Here is a 19,362-nt window from a genome sequence, read left to right as displayed (position 1 = left end):
CTGCTTTTTTCTTGGGACTTCAGCAAGTAGTCCAACTTAGATACAAGAACAGGACAACATGGCTTATACAGACTGTGCTACTACTTTGTGATCTAGTAAATGTAAGTAAATATGAGGTGGTTTCTAGATTGAAACTTTATCTCCTTTCACAGTTTATATTCAACATTCATTTCATTATTCGGACATTAAATGAGAACTGAAAATTCATTACTTAAATTCATATCGAAACATGTCCTTTTATCAAAATATTGACTATTAACAAAGAAAAGATTTTGGATTATGAGCCTGTTTTTGAGTCTCAACAGCCTTACCTTGGCAGTTTAACAAAGATGTCCCTAATAGATTTGTTTTTATGACTGACATTCATCCTAGGTGGACTCAATTGATACCAAGGGTTTTATAATAGGTGTAATAAACAGGTCTTGGCATTTCCAAATTCATTTCCTTGGCCTGATAGAGAGTAATAATCATAATCTTGGGTCTTTTAGTAAGAAAGTTCTCCCATTCTCATCAGTGCAGAAACAAATATTAGCAAAGTTTAGTCTGCCATTCACACTAGAGAAAACTTTGTAGGAGTTCATTTGGATATTAGGGAGAAATTCTTTACTGTGAGGATGGTGAGGCACTGGAATAGTTTGCCCAGAGAACCTGGGGATGCCACATCCCTGGAAGTGTTTAAGGCAAGGTAGGATGGGGCTCTGAGCAACCTGGTCTAGTGGAAGGTGTTCTGGTCATGGCAGGGGGATTGGAACTAGATGATCTTTAGAGGTCCTTCCAACCCAAACCATTCTATGATTCTGTGTGTCATTTGTCAGCCCTTCTCTCTGTGCTCAGTGAGAGCAGACTTCATTTGTGGCATTAAAAAGCACAGACTCCATTTTGGTGGTAAAACAAAGACCTTTATTTTAACAATGCATAAGCTTATATATCCCAGGTAGAACAATAGGTAATTCAAGCAGAACAATTGGTAATTTTCTACTTATGCTTACTCTCTCCAACTACATAATTCAGCATATGCTTTAACAGATACAAATAACTACATTTCTTAGCAACCAAGGTCCTTCTTGTAGTCTTGTATCTTCTTCTTCCATGTCGTCTTTGTCCTGCTTACCGTTCCCGCGGCTTTCTGCTAAGCAGTGCAACAATGTCCAGTGTCCTGGGCCCGAGGGACATGACACTGTTCGCCTCCATAATTCTCCCTTCTTTGTTTACAAATAAAACAGTCTTTAATGCTTTATCTATCGCTCGTTGAATGCATTGCATCAAGCATGGTAAGCATATTACAATGCACAGAAACATCCCCACACAGTCTAATCCGATCTTTACTACAGATTTAACTCATCCTGATATTCCCTAATAATTCAGAAGATTTTCCAGCCAATCCCAGCTATCCTTAACCTGCATCTTTGCAACTCCCTCTTGCAGCTGTTGGATGCTTCTATGAATAGACTCTGAATGATTAGACAAATTCATACAACACATTCCTGTTCACCTCCATATTCATTCCGGAGTCCTTTCTCATGTCTATGACAAAGGGATGTAAAAAATTACAGCAGTATCAGTACTTTTAGAATAGTTCAGGTTTCTTTTTTGTATTTCTTACTCTTCAAATCAGTATGTGAGTGACTGCCTTCTACTGCAGTGGACCTGAGCATATAAAAAGGATTTTCCTGCTAGCATGGATTTGCTCACTATTGTGGCTCCAGCAAGCTCAAGCCTGTTGTTAAAGAGCATCAGACCCCACATTCAGAAATGCTTTTTGCAGCTGTGTACAGCTGACTGGCATTCCCAGTACCTGTGTATCCATGGTCACAGATTCTCATAGCTAGGTCTCTCTGCTCTGTTGGTTTAATTACCAGGAAGAGTTTGCTTATAAAATGAGTAGTCAGGTTTTATACCTTATTAACTTTGTTACATTACAGTGTTAGTGTTGCATAACTCTAGTTAATGTGTTGTCTGTCTTTTGTGACCTCTCTGCCTTTTTTTGCACTTGTCCTTACAGAATTTATTAAGTTTATCAATGACGTGGACAAAAGATTGCACAGGATGCACTGTTGTTAGCTGAAGATGAAAGCAAAGAGCTCTGGACAGTCCAGAAATACAATATGAGAACTGGAAGACCAGCTGAGGCAGCAGATGTAGCAAATTTGGATCATCTCCTGAGCACTGAGGATGCTCAGAGAGGATCTGAATAATCTTAGTCTATCACTGAGCCACAGGGTGATGTTATTAAAAATAATTTACTTTCTCAATGTGAACATATCCACGTGGACCAAAGGAGCATAATGCAGAGATTTTTGATTCAGTAGAAACTTGAGAAAGTCTATATGATTCTGCACAGTGTTTATGATTTTACCTATCTGGAGTTATAAGCAACCTAGTTGTGTTTGTTGTGAATGGTGTCCCAAATCCTCTCTGTTGGCAGAGAGGCAATACCACACAAATACAACAAAGACTAAATTTGTGCTGCTTTTCATTTCCCCACCTCATTTATGGTTCAGATAAGTATGCAGCATTAGCTGTTCTGTGCATAAAACCAACAATGCTTTACAAGGCAGAGTATCAGAAGGTTACAATTCTCAGCACAGCACTTCTTCAAGAACATAATTCCCCTTTTCTTCCTGTCGCAGTCTGTGGTCATAGGTTAATGATCTTAAAATTGTTTCTGTTTTACTTGGCCTTATTCTTACTAAGATCTTATGAGAACAGCATTCTTGATGTAAAACTATGGAATCACAGGATGGTTTGAGTTGGAAGGGACCTTGTAATGGTTTTAAGTATTAGACCTCCCCGGAGACCAGCTTGTAACCAGCAAGGAACTAGGGAAGTGACCGAGGAAGTATTCCATGTTATTCCTTTACGTAAACTGAGGTATAAATAAAGCTGACTGGAGAGACCTCACTCTTCTTTTCCAGAGAGGTTCGAGAACAGTAGATCCCTACGTTGGTCTTGCTTATCTGAAGTTGAGGCCTGTAGCGACTGCTGTTGTCTGCCACGCTTCAAGGGAGAGTGCTGGGCTGGGGCTGACCATCCTGTTTTTCTCAAGGGAAGTGGTGAGATTTTGCTAGTTCTTTATTTTGCTGATTACCAAGTTTTTAGATTGTGAATACCTGTTTTGTTTCTGTCCTTTTTTGTCCCTTTTTTTTCCTGTCCTTTTCCCCTTCTCCCTTCCCCTCTTCCCTTTTAGGGAACTTCTTGGGGTTTCTGGGGTTATATGTACATAGCATTTACACTGTATATATCTGTTTTATATGTAAAATATATATTTTTTCTGTAGCTTTGGTTCTTTTTTTTTTTTTCTCCCTTCTTTGGGAGAGAAGGTTCTTCGCTGAGTCTTTAGAGACTTGGCAGGAAGCCAGCTCAGACCTTGTAGATCGTCTGGTTCTGACCCCACTGCCATGGGCAGGGATGCCACCCATTAGATCAGGTTGATCAGGGCCCCATCCAACCTGGCCTGGAACACTTCCAAGAATGGGGAAGTCAGCTACCAAGTGTCCTATCCAGAGCTTTACAGAGCTTCACACCTCAGGTCCTCATACTTTTTTCCTCTGTTAATGGTCATGCCCAGCTGTCCTCTTATGAACTGAAAACACAATTTAATCAACATGGATTTTAAGAACAGTCTTACATCATGGAGCATCGTAGCTCCCCTGTGATATATGGTGATATCTACTATAGGTCCTTACTGGTCAGTAGCAATGTCTGGAATTCCTGACACAGCTTGTGCCACGACTGTGCTATCAAAGCTATCTGATGCTACTAATATATGTTGGCATTATCTCTTGAGCTACACAAGAATGTAGGATAGGGATTTCACCTTACAGTTACCCTGGTAATAAGACGGAAAGAGGACCGAGATACTTTATGGAACACCTTACTCATCAACCACGACCATATTTTCAGTGAGAAGAAGTATTGCAGATCCTGATACCAAGTGACCAGATCATAAGTCTGTCAGTCCAGCGTCTTGCCTGAAGCACTGGACAATGCCAGGTAAGTGATGAGAGTTACAACAACTCAGTCTCACAGGTAAATAGTTTCATTACATTACAGTCCACTTGCATTAAATCAGGCAGAAAGGGAAAAGCTCCTGCCCACACAAAAATAATGGACTGACCACTGAATTACACAGACACACCCTCCTCAGCCAAAGCTGCTGTCTTAGAGAGTCAACATTGTCCCACAGGTATCACCTGGTGCCTCATTAAAAAATTAAGGATCTGTCACATCACATGCACTTGGAAGCAATTTCTTTTAGTAATGCATTACCATGATTTCAGGCCATTTTTCATAAAGCTAATAATGGTTCAGCAGTGAGATATCATTTCAAACCAGTATGTAAAAATAGGAATGCTGTATAGAAGACATGAAAGACAGTTACTCGGTTGTATTTTTTGTACTGTGGACTTACTCTGAGAAAAGCAGAAATAGCTAAGTGTGATAATTTTTTTTTAGCTTTATAAAGAAAAAAGGGAGAGGGAGGTGATCCTCCATTAGGAAAAGGATGAGTAAAGTACAAATATTGATCAATTGCCTCCGTTGCAAAAAAAGAAAAAAAAAGTGTTAAACCTGAAGAAAGAAGTTTAGTACTGTAGTTTATGACTTTTTTTTTTGGTAGGAGAAGTTTCATTTTCAGCAGTCTTTGAGGTCAGTTTAATTAGAAATTTAGAGATAATGTAAGTGTGGTTGGCCCAGGTGAAAAGACAGGATCACTGTAATAAAGAAGTTCTTGAATTGAATTTCATATCATCTTTTAAGTGATTGAAGTCTTTTCCTAACTTTGTTATCCACATGCCAGACTCCGAATTCCTGCTTTAATTTCCCAGGTTGTTCCAGCCTGGTTCCAGTACAAAATTCAAAGTAGGATTAAATGCAGATTTTCAAAGTTTGAGTTTCCTGCATTGTCACTTCAGACAGATTTATTTATTTATTTTTATAATATATAAAGTTTCCACAAGGAGCTCAGGTGTTAACCTTGAAAAGTATTGACATATCACATTCTGATTGCCATTGTCACCTGTGCTGCGCCACCCACGACTTAGTAATGGTGAATTAAATGTCCTCCTAAGCCACAGATACTTCAGAACAAGAGCCTGAAGAGGGTTTGCCAACCTGAACTCTAGAATCCTTTAGGATGTTCTTCACCACAAGGCTGTTTGAAAGAAAAACTCACCCGAACAATACAGGTTAAAAAAACCCAACAAACCAAAAACCAAACCAAAGCAGTACATGTTATATATCATTTAACAGCACTTTCTCTATGACATTCCACGCCAACATATGAAAAAAAATTCATTTATTCCATCTGTTACAAAGTACAAGACAGACAAAAATTATGACTTTTGTCCCCTAATGGAGTATCTGTATTGTTAATGAAAGAAGTTTCCTTAAAATAAAGTGAATGCCATGGCCTTCCCAGCAAACCTTAAACTGTGTTATGGGTTGTCTGTGTTATCAACACCATTAAGTAAAAATTTATTGATTTAATTCTTTGGCCTTCTTCTTTGACTGAATGCAAGGATACTCAGTGTGCTGGTTTTTGTAGTGTGGAAATTTCATATTTTAAGTCAGGACTGACACATGATTTCACAGTGTGATTTCACAGTGTGAATGAAAAAGGCTCAACATACCAGTGGATTTCAGTTCCACACTGCTTGAGGCTCAGCACAGAATTTTAAGATAACTTTGTCCAAAGCCCTCCAGAAGCAGACTCAGACCTCCTGAAGGTCCCTTACCATTCTCTCATGCAAGCTCTGCCCTGAACTAAAGAGATAATCAGGACCGAATTTCTTTGTATCTCCATTTGGCACTTTTGTGTTTTCTTCCTCCCTCTGTAAGAAAAGTCATCAGGATTTTTAGCTACTAAATCCTAGTGCATAAATGTTTACTAAGAAAGACTTTTCAGCAATTGTTTTCTTGCTGCTGGGTTTTGTTTTTTGTTTTTTTTTTCCATTCATTAAAAAGTAATGATTTATACCAAGGAAAATTTTACTGGGAATGACTTGTCTTTGTTGCATTTGGGAATTTCCCAAGGTTGAATGTAGAAATGTGCACCAGAGGACTATCCCTTCATTGTTGAATAGCCCAAATCTCTATGTTTTATGTAAAGCCCAAGTTCTTTGTTCCTCCTTTACCTTAATCAAGACCTCTTCAATAAAGGTGGAACACAAATTTCTCCATCAGAAATTATCATAAGTGGAAAATTATTATTTTTTTTAATTTATTTTTTTTCCTCTTCTGTAATGAATCTCACTGGCAGGTTGGTTTGTTTGTATGTTTACAGTAAAGGACTAGGCTGATTCTGAATCACATGAAAACAAGTGTTTAAACTTAAGTCACTTTATATACTAGATAAGAAAGGGGATATGTTGTTACTTGTTCACTCTAATTTGGAAGCCCATAAATCTTACAGTTTTTGTGTTGAATTGCTAAGAGTTGGAGTGGGTGGGTGATATGTTAAGGAAGAGAATAAGAACAAATATTTAAATAAGTGGTAAGTATAGAAACATTCAGTGTTCTTTTAGACAGACCTGAAAGAAATTCATGTGACCGTGAAAAAAATTGACGAAACACCTGCATCTTTTTGCAACCTGGCTGGCAAGAATGAGTAGTGAAACCTCAAAACGTTTGGTTGTTAAGCTGAGACAAATCTAAGAGCTGTGGAAAACTCTACCTTTAGTTACAACCAGGCAATCTGACTGACTTCACCAAGTGTGAACAAAGTTAGTCTCAGAACTTTTAGAGTTACAAGATGCTCACATGGGCTTCATTTCCCACAGATTGCACTCTGTTCCTTTGGTCTTGCTGGGAACATTAGGAGCATAACACAGAGGACTGAAATAGCAATACAGTGTTCTCTTCTGTCTTTTCCATCAATGCACAGAAAGAGGATTTGGGGCTCGTAGAAAGGGAACACCTGATGTATGGACCTCATCTTTCAGATAGCTCAAATAATGTAACTCCTGACTCTTGTGTGTCTTGGTAATTTAGGAGAAAGAGAAGAGAAGAGCAAAGTGGGCCCAAAAGTCTATGGGAGTGTGAAAATGAAGCATATTTGAAGGAAAATTACAGAGTCACAGAAGAGTTTAATTTGTAAGGGATCTTAAAGACCGTGTATTCCAAATCTCCTGCTGTGGGCAGGGACATCTTCCACTAGACCAGACTGTTCAGAGCCTCATCTGGCCTGTCTTGGAACACTTTCAGGGACGAGGAGTGTCCAACCACTCTGGGCATCAATATACTGGGCTTAAAACTTTAAAATATTTCTGGTTCAAGTCTGGTACCAAAATTGACGTACACTTGCGTGAGAAGGTTTTATCCACTTATACTATTCAACACTCATGATTTCTGATTTTCAGACTATATTGCCATCAAAACTGCTGGCTATTTGGGAAACTTGTGTGAGTAGTTGGTATAGTATATTTAAAAATTAAACTAACCTTTAGTGATACGAGTGCTTATCAGAAACAAATCTGATGGATTTGAAATATTTATCTACTAGTATTAACGTAGTAATCTGTCTTTCTAGTTCAAAAGCAGCCTTTGTAATACTACTTTTCAGTATGTTTCTGATGTCTTCTGCCCTTGTCTGTGTAATTCATGTTTGAAATGAAATAAAAGATTCTGGAGAACAAGAGAACTACACAAATCCTTCCTTAAATCCTTCAGTCTTTAGATTAAAAAAAAATCCCCACATTAATGTTTGTAAACCCAATAATGGGACCAGGTCCAACCATTTATGGATACATTTGGAATTCAGATCTCTGTTAACATGAAGATTAAAGAAAGGATTACTTTCCAGCCCTAAAAGGCTCTGTTTAGCAGCCAAAGTATGAGTGGATCACCGGATGCGCCAAAACATAAAAAATACAGGAAAGATCAAAATGGTCATTTCTGATATCTCTTCTTTGAAACAGAGATTAAAACCATTTTAAATGCCTCAGCATTCTGAATGTCCCTGTAGGACTTTGCCAAACTAATCCTGTCTCATTGACATTAAAAATTATAAAGGCCTCGGCTTTGGCGTCGTTCTGCTGAGGGTAATTTGACAGCGTTAGTGGAGCTGAGCTGCTTCCCCCATGCACTGACCCAGGGTAGCAAAATGGCAACCTGATGTGGCAGATAAACAAGTCTGTGACAAATAGCACTGACATCCCCGTCAGAAGAAAAGACATGACTCAGAACCGGTATCTGCACACAGCCCAACGTTGGCTTTCAGTGACAAATGGTTTTAGTGTGACAGTGTGTTTCAGTGCTTGAACTTTCATCTATCAAAACAAGGCACAGAAGCACAGGGACACAGACAGAAGGAGGGAGCACGAGACAAAGCAACAGATACAGGCAGACAGCCTGGCTTGCCTGCTCATAACAGGACTTACAGTTTTTTTCTAGTCTTTTAGTAATTTATCATTCTCTGGAAAATATTTTATTTCCCCTCCCTGTTTTTCTAAAGCTAAAAAAAAAAAAAACATATCAAGGAAATTTTGATTTCCTTGCAGATTCAAGCATTAGAAAAGAGTCATGTGATATTTTAATGTAATTTCTCTCCACACATCCCCATATTACCATTGGCCAATCAGAACTCAAATCAGGTCAGCAGTTTAATTACCTAGGTAGCCTCAGCTCCTCAGATGGTAAGATTGACGGAGAGATAGACAACAGGTTAGCAAAGGCATATAGTGCCTTCGGAAAGCTTCATAAAAGAGTATGGCGTAATAAACACTTGAAGAAAAGTACAAAGATCAGTGTTTACAGAGCCATAGTGTTGTCTACTCTCTTATATGGATCTGAATCATGGGTCATCTACCACCACCACCTGCATCTCCTAGAACGCTTCCATCAACGCTGCCTCCGTTCAATCCTAAACATCCACTGGTCAGATTATGTGACCAATACATCTGTTCTAGAACAAGCAGCTGTCACAAGTATTGAAGCCATGTTACTGAGAACGCAGCTGCGATGGGCAGGGCACGTCTCAAGGATGAAGGACCACCGCCTCCCTAAGATCCTGCTTTATGGTGAACTTGCCACCGGCTGCCACAAGAGTGGAGCCCCGAAGAAAAGATACAAGAACTCCCTGAAAAAACACCTCAGCCTTGGCCATATTGATCACCATAACTGGTCTACTCTGGCCTCCAACCGGGAGGTCTGGAGACACACTATCTTCAATGCTGCTGATGCTTTTGAGAAAGCACACAGGATCACTCTTGAGGAGAAAAGACAACGCAGAAAGAATCGTGTCTTGCAGAATATATCTCCTAAGGAGTCTTTCTGCTTTGCCTTTTGCAACAGGACGTGCCTATCTCATATTGGCCTTTTTAGCCACCAACGCGCTTGTAGCATACGTGGGTAGAGCCCTTCTCAAATCTTTGTTCGTGAAGCCTAACCATGAAGTCTCCACACAGGACACTAAGTTTTGTTCACCCATGGACAGAGTTTAATAGTTAGTATTAGACTAATGGAAAATTTGGTTAACTTCCAACCAATTATCCATGCATGCCTTGAAGCCATCAGCAGGTAGAAAATCAACACCAGGCAGTTAGCTCTGGCATTAGCAGTTTAGATTTGGATTGCTGGTTTTTATTCCTCTGCCTCCAACTTCCAACCAGGAATTAATTTAAAGCTTTTCTGCACTAGAATAAAAAAACCCCCAAAGCAAACATAAAAATCAGTGGTCAGTTGCATTGTGTGTCCATTTCAAGGTGCTGGCAGGAGACCTCTGCAGGTTGGCCTCTGTCATGAGAAGCTCCGAGCTGTTATCTGTGTCAACCAGCATCATTTCAATAACTTTTCCACAAAATCTATCTATCTATATATTTATATATTATTATATAATTTAATTTATGTCTTTTAATTTTCCTGTCTTTTAATTTAATATGAAATTTGAGTGATAGTTTTCCCCTCTTTAACAGACTTATAATCACCAAGGCATCCCACATATTCTTTTTTGTTCTTGTTGTTTTGAATACTGGGCAAATGTTTATTTTCTTCAGGCTTTTGTAATGTTCTATTATTATATCCCTTAATAAATATCTAACTCTATATCCAGAGATTTGCTCAACAAATTCCCTAGGAAACTTGCAGACAGTTTTGGAGGCCCCATGTTTAATGAAGATGGATAGTGACTTCTTTAATGACAGTAATTCAAAATTACCCGTTTTGCACCTGTGGTGCAAGAGCAGGTCAGTTTTTTTGTTTTATTTTGTTTTTTTCCAGATACAGTAAAAACTTCTGTGTTTTCTTAAAAGTTATTTTTAATACTAGTAGACTTATCCTCAGAACTTGTTCTTATTTGCACAGTCTTTATTATTTGAGCCATTTATTTTCCTTTATGTGTTTGGCTTTTCTTATCAGATCTTACTCTTAAGAACGGCTCAGTTATATCAATTAATATCTTTCTCTTTTCTTCCTTTGATACGTAATGATTCTTATTTTCCATGTATTGCCTTAATTTTTCCACCAGGACAGGCTAAAAGCTAGACAAAACCAGTCTTATTTACAAATATTTAATCATGACTTCTCAAGTGAATAGTAGAATAGTCTTTATTTTCATAACTCTCTATTTTTCAAAGACTATACAATCATAGAACCATTTAATAGTTTGATTTGGAAGGTACCTCGAAGATTATCTAGTTCCAACCCCCTTCCATGGGCAGTAACACCTTCTACTAGACCATGTTGCTCAGAGATATTCAGATACTATTCTTCCTTTTTTGACTTTTTTTGTCGTCTTCTATTTCCCATTTAGTTATCCTTAGCTTGGAAACATATATTATTCATAAAGACGAGCTAATCACCAGCTTGGAAACTGGTGGTTTCCTAGGAAGTGGTGGTCAGGACCATCTTACAATCAATGAAACAAAATAAAAGTGGTTGGAACTATCTTTTATCTTCTCTTATTAAATATAAGCAGGTTATAATCACCAGTCTCTAAGCAACAGACAGAGACTAATCCAGTACTTAATTCATCTTTATCCATATAATGAGGTCCAAAATAGAACTGGCTTGTGTTAAATGCTATGCCTCTAGTGTGAAGGAAAAAAGAAAAAAAGAACCCACCTGTATATGCATGTATTCAAGAACTCTAGTGACTAACTACTGTCTGTGTGAGACCTTTAATATGTCTCTAAAATTGAAATCCTCCTTAGTAACACAACTTTTCTTTCTGTTACATACAGATATTAAAAGGTAAACCCTCTGTTCTCTGCCTTAAATTAGAATCTTGAATAGGCTCAATTTCAATTCTTTATTATTTAACACTTTGGTTCCTTAACATTGAGATCCATGGACCTATATAATGCTACAACTGAGTGACACCAATTTTTCTCCTCTTCACCCTTTCTTTTCCCTTGTTCAACCCTTTCTGTTCTTGCTGAACTCATTATGAGCAGAGCTGAGAATTCCAGTCATGTAAATCAGCCCAACATCACTCCACTCACTCCACTCCACCCCATTACATTCACTCCAGTTGCACCTCTCTTTTCTCAGAAGTGGGACAGTCAAGTCTGGCCCCCAGTTTTGTATCATAGATATCTTAGCAACTAGGGGAAAGTAGGAAACTTTGTTCCACTGTGTTTGTTGCAGATATGTAGTCTGCATCATATAGATTTTCATTTTTATGCAATTTTAATCTAAATCCTATCTGTTCACACTTGACTATTCCAGCCACTCTCCAAGTGAGAGTAAATCTCCATATTAGTCCTCATGCAAGATGTAGGCTACCCCATACACATAATGCATTAACTACAATGCCAAAAGGCCTTTACCATCACCCATTCATCAGTGCTGCTGAACCCTTGTCATAAGTTGGCAACCAACAGTGTTTAAAGAGACCCACCTTCAAAGAAACCAGACTTTTACAATAATATAAAAAAAGGAATTTTTAGCCTAATGCACACATAGCTTTCTATCAGCTCCAGGAGTACATTGTAAATGCCCTATGGCATCTTAAATGGCAATAAGACAGCTTTGGTGAGTCAAATATTGCCCTCCAAGGAAGTTGTCAGCATAAGGCTCTTACATTTAGGTCACTGCTTGCACATTACTATTTTTAATCAGCATTGGTTGTTTTTTCACTTTTTTTTCCTCCCCATCCCGCAGTGGCTCTAAAATGTCTTAGTAGTATATAGTGTACATATATGCTTTTTATTAAAAGCATGTTATTTCTTGACAGTACAGCCAAAACTGCAATAAGAATATACTGAGAACATATTCATATTGCCTGTAACTTTTACGTACTTGGTTAAGTTGCCAAGAGTATTCATGTGGAAGAATGTGTCAGTCCAGCTGCCCTTTTCTGGACTGACAGGAAGGCTGTGACACAAGAAAAGACTGTAATTCTTGACTTCTCATTACTGCTCAACAAGTCCAGACTGCCTCCTTCCAACATCTGTAGCCTAGTTTATTTAAGTGCTCTCTAATTCATTGGTAAGATGACCAGTTTTGTTGAGACTAACAACCCATTGCAGTTAATCTAAATTTAATCAGGTACTGCTCATGAAAGTTTTTGAAGATTAAGTGCAGGGGTTGGTAGTATGAAGTGGACAGTTAGTGAAGCAGGGGTAACAACAGTAATCTCTTTTAGCCTAACAGATCCTGAGGTGAATGTCTATCAATTGCTTCAGTTACCAGGAAACAAGCTGCAAATGTTGCACATGATCCCCACAAACTCTACACTGGAAGTTACAAACCACCACCTAACAAAAAAAAAGAGAAATGTGCCAAATTAGCACAACTTCAGGCTCCTTTGCTCCTGTTCATGATAGCAGAACCTTTCCAACACTCCTTTTTTCTCTGAGTTTCTTATATCCCCTCAGCTAGACTTTAAACTTACCTTGCAGACTCATTAAGCCGGAGCAATAGTAAAAGATCAAAAACAGGACTTTCCGAAGTGTTCATTTTTTCATCTGGTTCCATGGGGCATTGAACCATTGGCTTCAACATGTGCTGCCACTACTAGAGATTCCATATTTTTGCTTTAGTGACACATTGTCAGTTCTGTCTGTGTTCTCTTCTGGATATTCTTTCTACTGACATGAAAACTGATTAGGTGAAATCTACATATTGGGTGAATGACATTCATAGAATTATAGAATCTTTGAGGTTAGAAAAGACCTCAAAGGTTATCAAGACCAATTGTTAACCCAGGACCACTGTGTTCACCAATAAAACATGTCCCCAAGTGTCACATCCACATGTCTTTTAAACACTTCCAGACACAGCGACTCCACCACTTCCCTTGGCAGCCTGTTCTAATGCCTGACTGCTCTATCAGTGAAGAAATTTTCCCTAATATCCAGTCTAAACTTCCCCTGGTGCAACTTGAGACCATTTCCTCTTGCCCTATTGCTTGTTACCTGGGAGAAGAGACTGACATCCACCTGGCTACAACCTCCTTTCAAGTAGTTGTAGAGTGATAAGATTACCCCCCCCTGCTTTTCTCCAGGCTAAATGTCCCCAGCTCCCTCAGCCCCTCCTCACAAGAATTGTGTTCCAGATCCTTCACCATCTTCATTGTCCTTTGGACAGTCAAAGCTTCTGGGTGGTTATCAGCATTCACAATACATCTCTCCAAGAAGGATTAAAGAGAAAGGAATAAAGTTTAGCATACTATCTCCCTCTTTGTTAGTGTGAATGCAGGATTACTGAAACATTGTTAGAGGTGCACCTCAATGTCAGCCACACCAATGGGACTTTTTGTCAGTGATGGTTTTAAATTTTATTTTTCAGAGGAAGTAGCTAACTGAAATAAGCACAAGGATGTGATGTGCAGTTCTAATAAAATATATCCCCATACAGAACTGCTCTACATGCCTCTTTAGAATATTAAACTACTTCTATTTTTTTATATGCTATTTAAACTGACATGAAGATTTGTGGATACTCAAAACTTGGAGACTATAAAAGGACATTAACAGAGATGTAAGATAGGAGGGATTGGTTTATTTGTTGTTTGCTTACTTTTTCAATTTAAAATATGTTTTTGAGCTAACTTGGCCTCTATCACTTATTAGGTGCATGAATTGCTTACCAATGCTTGAAAATACTTCTGTTCCATCTTAGCCACTTCTTTTATGTGCAGAGATTTAGCGCTACTCTCAGAAGTTCTTTCTTTCGTCACGTTCTGATTTACAACATACAAAAGTCTCTGAAAATGTTTCTTATGTGTAATTTGGCCAGTTTGGGTCAGCTGTCCTGACTGTGCTCTCTCTCAGGTTTTTGTGCACTGGCTTGCTGGCACAGCCTGAGATGCTGAGGGGTCCTTGACTTAGTGTAGCACTGCCTGGCAACAACCAAAACATCAATGTGTTATCAACACTATTCTCTTACTAAATCCAAAACATAGCACTGTATCAGCTACTAAGAAGAAAGCTAACTCAATCCCAGCTGAAACCAGGACAAAACTGAAAAGTCCTGACTAGTTATTCAATGTTAAGGATTAATCACTTGAACTTAGCGTGGAATTAAATCGGGTGTCTTTTCTTGAAATGAGATATGTGAAACCTATTTTAGATAGCCCAATATCATTACAGAATTACAGAATCACAGAATATGCTAGAGACAGAAGGGACCCTCAAGGATCATGGAGTCCAACTCTTAGCCCCGCACAGGAACACCTTTATAAGTCATACCATGTGCCCAAGAGTGTTGTCCAAATGCTTCTTGAACTCTGTCAGGCTTGGTGCTGTGACTGCTTTTCCTCCCTGCAAATTCCAGTTCCCAAAATGTTAGTAATTAACTAATACTGCTTTTGATCATTAAATATAAAAAAACCCCACCTGTTTAAATTGTACACTGTGGTTCAGTAAGAGGGAAGGTATGTCATGGTTAAAATGTTCTAAACTGTATTTACAAAACTCTCCACTTCTCTCCTCTTTGAAAATGGTAGCAACATAAATGCTTATCAGTTCAGATTCTCCTGAAAGTCAGGGAAACAGTTTTCAATTTTCCATATAAATCCATAATTTTGCCAGTAGGTGTTTCTACACATGTGGTTATTAGGAAACTGTGAATTGATGCTACAACAAAGGAATGACTTGACTACTGGGAAACTTCTGCAATACAGCTGGGAAACAGAAGATTTTCTGATTTAGTGTTTGAATCAGATCTGAAGTCACCTGATTATCATTTAATAGTTCCAGAACTATAAATAAGTAACGATAAGTCTCATCTGACGAATACAGACATCTATAATGTAGACATCTAACTACCTACCTGGCTACCACATGTAGATCTATCTCCAGAGGAGACTGAGGAGAAAAATGAGCATTTTTAGGAAGTAGGCCAACTATGCTGCTCTACTTGTTAGTTAAACAATGAAATAGAACAAACATTTGAAGTGTCAATTTTCTTCCTCGACTACATTTTGAATTTAGATAGTCAGCTTAGAAACACATCTCTACACTGGCAATTCTTGCAGCTGATTCCCCCTCAGTGGGTAGTATTTACACCATCAGTTTCAAGCTCTTATTTTTGGATGGTTCTGTCACAATTTGGCAGAACTTTGCTCTCTCCATTCTTGCAGAGAGGGACAAATATTTGGCTTTTCCCGGGTTCTTAACTTTTTGCCTTTTAAATCTACAGAGAATAAGTTCCACACTTAGCAGTGATTTGAAAGCTATTCAGGATCAATTAGCAATCATATCTAAACTCTGAGTTCGAACATGAAATGCAAAGAAAATTTTAAGGAGGTGGATCTAATCAAAGAAAGTATCAGACTGATCTATATTGACAAAAATTATTTAAATATAGGATTTTACTTCAGTCTTTATTAAAATAGTTGCTCTATCATTCATCTGATGTAAATCAGGATTAACAGAACTTTACAGAAATTGACAGTTACATTGATTTATATCGACTGTGTTATATCACAGAAAATATCTACTATAGACAAATAAATGATTGGGGATTTAAAATGGCTTGTATGGTTAAATTTTTGTCTCCATCACAAAGCCTGTGAATATTTTTATCATGCTGATCAGTATTTGAAAATTATCTCCTATTTATTGCATTTGCATGTCTCTTGGGTTATACCATTTTTGTCTTTCCCTGAATAGATCCTATTTCATTCCAGACATGTAAATGAAATTTATAGGCTTGGAGTTGCATTGCTCTTCTTTGCTTTTCAACAGAGATACAGCTTGAGAAGCAAATAAAATATAAAGTTTGATTTTTGGAGGATCCTTTCTCTATAATGAAAACAGAAACACATTGACACCGACTAAGATTCACCTCTTTTTGTTTAATCAACACACTCCAGTTCAGAGGGACTAAATTCAGCCTTTGTGTCTGCCACAACAGTAGCTCCAGTTTGGAGACTCAGTATATCTCTGGGGTGGTATAACCATCTTAACAGCACAGACCAGAATGAACCTGTTCTGTTCACAGACAGTTCACATGGGCTCAAAAATGTCATAGAATCATAGAATCGATTGGGTTGGAATAGACCTCCAAGATCATCAAGTCCAACCCTTGATCCAACACTGCCATGGTTACCAGACCATGGCACTAAGTGTCACATCCAGTCTCATCTAAAAAACCTCCAGGGATGGAGAATCCACCACCTCCCAGGGCAACCCATTCCAATGTCTGATTACTCTCTCTGTAAAAATTTTTTTCATGATATTCAACCTAAAGCTCCCCTGGCAGAGGTTAAGACCATGCCCTCTTGTCCTACTGCTGATTGCCTGGGAGAAGAGACCAACCCCTATCTGGCTATAACCTCCTTTCAGGGAGTTGTAGAGAGTGATGAGGTCTCCCCTGAGCCTCCTCTTCTCCAGACTAAACAACCCCAGCTCCCTCAGCCTCTCCTCGTAGGACTTGTGATCGGTATGGAAGTTTATTTTCCACTGACTCAATTTCTCCTTCTTTTCAAAAGAATTAACTAGCAACATATTTCTTTTTCACATAAATGATAAATGCTTGAATTCACTTACCCTTGCAGCTGTGTTTAGAAGCCATCTGATGAAAGATGAAAAAAAGTATATATGTATATATATAGAGAGATTGTACGGTACAGATTTAAGTCCCAGTAACTGAAATTCAAAGTAATCTTTCATCTAATTTCCATGCAAGTGAAATGAAGTCCGTTCAAGAGGGAAGCAAAAGAGAAAAGCACTCTGAAGTAGTCACCCATTATATCTTTTCTTTTGCAAATTAATGTTAAAAAAAAAATCATTAAAAAGAATGCTGAAAGTGGTCAGGAAGTAATTAATTACCACAATGAATCTCAGACTTTTATTCAATTATGCACAATTCATGATAATAAAATTATACATCGTTCCACTCTTATAACTCCTTAACCACACTTATTCGACAAAAATGCTAAGATCAGGAAAAGTAATGAAGAACAGAGCAGTACAATTAGTGAAATGGCATCAGAACAGTATGAGAAAAAGTAATATCAGTGATAACTATATCACAGAAACATAGAAGCAAAGGCTGTTATGTCTAAAGAGGTCATCTCATTAATCTGATGTGTTGAAGAAAGAGTTACCCATCTTTTCTTTGCATCTTTGATTTATTCTTACTAATTCTTGTAATGGAAATTTTGTTCCAGGGCCTTTGTTCCTGATATTAGATAATTTTGGTTTCTTGTTTGTTTAAGCAAAGTTCACAGCTGTTTTCATCCCAGTGAGTGTTTCTTTTTCTGTTTCCACAAGCTACAGACAAAAATTAATAATGATTTATAAAAACTCTTTTAATACACAAAAATGTTCACCTTATCCCTGTCTATGCCAGGGGACCTAGAACTAAATGATCTTTAAGGTCTCTTCCAACCCAAACCATTTGAAGATTCTGTGACTCTAATCACTTTTTTTTTTTTTCTCACAGCACAATTGCCCCATCATTGTGCATTTCTCTTTTCTTTCTTTTTGGTCTTTTTTCTTTTCCTTAAGTGATAGTGAGCCTCTTCTTTTTTATTCACTTGCTTGTCTTTTGGGGATTTTTTGTTGCAGACTCATGCAAGGGGAGGGAGATGAATGTTCAAATTCAGTGCAAGCAAATTACCCACATACCTTAACCACCACAGCTTGGGGGTGACAGGAGTGTCCTGACAAAGTTTCTCACTGTGCAAAAGGAGGTGCAGACACTTTGTGAATCTTGCTCTTCTGCCTTCCAGGTAAACACTTTTTATACCTTTTGTTCAGTTACTGTTCAACAGAAATTTTGGTTCTCTGACTTTGGTGAATGTTCTAAACTTTGCAGGTTTTTTCGTTTGGGGGTTTTTTGGGTTTTGGAGAATGTGGAGTGTTTTGTTTGGGTTTGGGGGTTCTTTTGGAAAAAAAAAAGGAAAAATTAAAAAAAAGGTTAAAGGAAAAAAAGAGAAAAAAATAGGGGGCAGTGGGGAAGAGCTTGCATTACCATTAGCTGTAACCATGTAACTTTGTAACCATGTAACCATGAAAAGGGAATCCCTGGCTGGAAAAATCCTGAAATAAAATGCATGCATACATACCTTCCAGATATCATATGTTGCAAATGGATGGAGTAACATCTTTAATCCCTTAATGACATGCCCACTGTAGCACTGCAGAGCTGCAGGCACTGTCAGGCAACGTATCCTGCTGCCAACCTGTGGGAGTGTTGTGAGATTTCCCTCTGCATGCACTGTATTGTTTTTAACCCTGTTTACCAGAACTTAATTTTCTTGCACACTGTCAAAGAGACTGGGGTTTGAGTCCTCCTGTAAGGAAAAAGTGTTATGGAGTTTATCAATGTAAACTTCAAGTTCTGACTTCTTTACTTATGCTAATCACAAAGGTTTCACTATCTTCACTGGATATGAAATTAAGCTTTCATTGCCCTGGAGTAATGAAATCAATGTTTCCTTTGTCATGAACATGTCTGATTGAATTAATTAGAGCTTGCTTTGGGATGTGATCTGGGTTCTCTTTCATGTTTTTAATTAATTATTTGAAATCTGCCTTCTTTTTTTTGTTCTAGTTTTAGGTTTTTTTAAATTGATTTGTGTTCAATTAATGTCCATCAAAGTGTAAACTTCAGTTAGTCATATTACATCTGTATTTTCTACATGCTGTCAATATTCTGTTTTGTCTGAGAATTTATTTCAATTTTTTCTTTGCATAGTTTTTTTATATCATTTATATTCATTAAACTCCAGATTATTTTCACGATTTTTGATACATGTGGCCATTTTACCTATTAAAGATGCATTATTTAAAAGAGAAAGTTCTCCATCAACCTGCACCTCAGGAAGTCCCCCATCATCCCCACATCACCATTGGCCAATCAGAGTTCAAATCAGTCCAGCAGTTTAATTACCTAGGTAGCCTCAGCTCCTCAGATGGTAAGATTGACGGGGAGAAAGACAACAGGTTAGCAAAGGCATATAGTGCCTTC

The 19,362-nt window shown here is 38.0% G+C and overlaps 1 long non-coding RNA gene across 1 annotated transcript in view; it reads left to right on the top strand.

Annotated features, from left to right (window-relative positions):
* Positions 1-1,380: 1,380 nt before the first annotated feature.
* Positions 1,381-19,362, top strand: part of LOC108498951 — a 19,706-nt gene continuing 1,724 nt past the window's right edge. The window contains exons 1-2 of the long non-coding RNA XR_001875356.1: positions 1,381-1,486; positions 17,633-17,635. This is a non-coding gene — a long non-coding RNA (uncharacterized LOC108498951). The remainder of the gene's footprint in view (positions 1,487-17,632; positions 17,636-19,362) is intronic.

Source organism: Lepidothrix coronata, unplaced genomic scaffold, assembly GCF_001604755.1.
Source record: "Lepidothrix coronata isolate B3197 unplaced genomic scaffold, Lepidothrix_coronata-1.0 Scaffold67, whole genome shotgun sequence".
Lineage (NCBI taxonomy): Eukaryota > Metazoa > Chordata > Aves > Passeriformes > Pipridae > Lepidothrix > Lepidothrix coronata.
This window is presented reverse-complemented; position numbering and strand designations above follow the sequence as displayed.